This window comes from Rattus norvegicus, chromosome 8 (assembly GCF_036323735.1).
Source record: "Rattus norvegicus strain BN/NHsdMcwi chromosome 8, GRCr8, whole genome shotgun sequence".
NCBI lineage: Eukaryota > Metazoa > Chordata > Mammalia > Rodentia > Muridae > Rattus > Rattus norvegicus.
Window position 1 is genome coordinate 52,659,412 of NC_086026.1, and position 2,666 is coordinate 52,662,077.

The window sequence follows — 2,666 nt, forward strand, 5'->3', positions numbered from 1 at the left end:
GAGCCAATTAAAACCAGATTAGACTATATTAAAAGCAGGTTTATCGGGAAGCTGCTCTCAGGCGAGTTCACTGGCCCCAAGGACAGATGCCGGGGAAGTCCATATCAGGAGGGGTGTGAAGAAAGGAAGGGCACACTCAGAGAGAGACGAGAAAGGAGAGGGCAGAGAGATCAAAATGTCTGGACTATATAGGGAGAAGCCTCTGGGGGGAAGAGCAGCCTAGCCTTTGGGCTGGAAAGTTCAGGGTTGGGAGCAGGGTGTGCCAGGTAGGGACTGAGGGATGCTGGGAGAACCTGGAGGCCAGGTCTGCTTTGATTTGTGAAATATGCACCTCAGTCCCTGTCCCAAGTCCAAAACCAAACACTACTCTCTTGTGGGAGCTTATCTCTCAGGATAGTCTATCCTGGGGAAGCTCACCAAGAATTAATCATCTGGGGGCATCATGGAGAGCACGAGAGGGAACAGATTGGTTGAAGAGAGGGGAAGGAAGAATACTCCTGGGAGGTAGCAGGAGCAATAGTGAGAAGCTGAAGAGAAGGGGCGGCAAGCAAGGAGTCAGAGGACATGATGCTTCCTCAGCTGGTGAGTAAGGAGGAGGTAAAGGCTGTGTGCCACTGGCCTGAAAGAGTAACGCAAACCCCGTTTGTCTCCATTTAAGAACCAGGTCTGATTGAGAAAAGAAGGCCATGGGCCCTAGCTCCAGGAACAGACCATAAAATCCAGAAACAAGATCATAAAACCCCCTCCCTCCAGGGGAGACCAAGGGGCAGAAGATTAGACAGTAGACAACAGCTGCTGTTCTTGTGACAGCCATGGGTCTCCATACCAGTTCCCACACTGTCCCTGAACCTTCCCCGGTGACCTCAAGGATGTCTGAGCATTTCTGCATGTGGTTGCATGTTCCTGCGATTATGCCGTGACAATGTGTTCTGCAGAGGCTCTGACAGCCCAGGCTGCAAAGAATAGTCTAGAACTTTAGGTCCACAGCACTTACTTTTCCAAGGGTACAAGTAGGACTGAGAGCCATGGGATGGGCTCCATTTTTCAGTGCATAAATGTCTAGGCAGGCCTCCCAGTCCACACTGCAGATCATGCTGACTCCTTTATTTGTGCAAAGGGGTCATCTTCCTTCTGCACCCCGTAGGCCATACTCTCACTGGTCAACGGCCCAGCACGGGACCCATGAGATTATCTCTCTTCCCCAAGAATAATCCATGGGTAAGTTACTATAAGGGAGACATTCTCAGCTTCAGGCTTATAACTGTTTGCTGGTCAGACATATACAATTCTCCTCTTACCCCACCCTGTATCCCATCAGTCCCTCTAAAAGCCTGGAAGCCTAGTCCTCTCTTCACCTGTGTTAGTAACCTTTATTATGTGACCAAATGTCTGAAAGAAGTAATATAAGCCAGGCACAGTTTATTGCAGCTCACAGCTTGAGGGGAGACAGTCCATCACAGCAGAGACAGCATGGTGGCAGGAGTTCAGCAGGCTGCTGCTCACATTGCATCTGCAGCTAAGAAACAGCACGAGCAGGAAGTGGGGCTGGGCTGTGAAACCTTTAGGCTTCTCTTCTGTGATCCACTTCCTCCATGGAGACTCCACCTCCTAACAGTTCTCCACAGCGCCACCCACTGGGGACCAAGTGTTCCAACACAGGAGCCCGTGGGGGAAGATTTCACATTCAAACCCCATCCTTTCCTAGCCTAAGATGATGATGATCCTGAGCTCACCCTCTCCCCTTGGCTCTCCATGTCTCCCTAAATTCTCTGAGTTATGTTAATCCCCTTCTGAATTCTTAACCCCAGGGTGGAGTTGGCTGGATCCAGGCTTTCTAAAAGAGGCAGAAAGTACTGGCAGCTTCCATTCTGCCTCAGAACACAGAGACATTGTCTGTTGCTGTGGGTAAGCAAAGCCTGTGAGCCACCCCCTCCTCCTGGGGGGGAGGAGTGAGGAGGAGGGGTGGAAATAGCTTTCATTCTTTTCCAGAAACTTGTAATGGAGAAGACAAGCCACAGCTAGTCTCTCTTCACAGGCTGTTCCTCCATGAGGCACTGTTAGCTTCCTGACACAGTTCCAAGACAAATCCCATCATGCATCCTCTGCACCTATCATCTTTCCACGGTTCCCTATTGTCCTCTGGATAAAACACAGGCTCTGGGCCACACATGCATCAGGATCCAGTTGGGATTACCTTCTATGGCCTCGGAACTGCTCTTCTTCCTTCTCACTGCTATGTTCAGAAAGATCTAGAATTTAATCACATGGTTGATCCTGGTCACACAGACTGCTTCATGTCACTTAGTTTATTGGATGTACAAATACCTCCCGCCCTTTGCTTTCCCTTAAGATCAGGAGGGCACCTCCTGGTGCTCATTAGATGCTCGTGTGTTAAACCTGACTTTCTGAGATGCCTACAACATCTAGAGAGGACACCTAGAAAGCACGCAGGACACCATGATGCAGCTTGATCCTTGAGATTTTCAGTCGTATTTTGCCCACACATCAGACCTTGCTCATCTCTTTCCATGAGCTTCATGGTTTTCTATGCCGTCTTTAAGATATTTCAACAGAAGAAGTTTCATTTTAGGAGCCGTTGGGGCTAATGGCCTATGTTTTTGGCGAGGAGGTATCTGGTTCTTTCTGTTAGTGGCCCGGCGAGAGCC

At 49.6% G+C, this 2,666-nt stretch overlaps 1 long non-coding RNA gene across 1 annotated transcript; it reads right to left on the reverse strand.

Moving 5' to 3' along the window:
- Positions 1-1,368: 1,368 nt before the first annotated feature.
- On the reverse strand, positions 1,369-2,460 carry LOC134480040 (uncharacterized). The gene is made up of 2 exons (XR_010054147.1): positions 2,195-2,460; positions 1,369-1,516 (listed from the first exon to the last, which is right to left on the reverse strand). It is a non-coding gene; the product is annotated as an uncharacterized LOC134480040 (long non-coding RNA).
- Between the last annotated feature and the right edge of the window lie 206 nt (positions 2,461-2,666).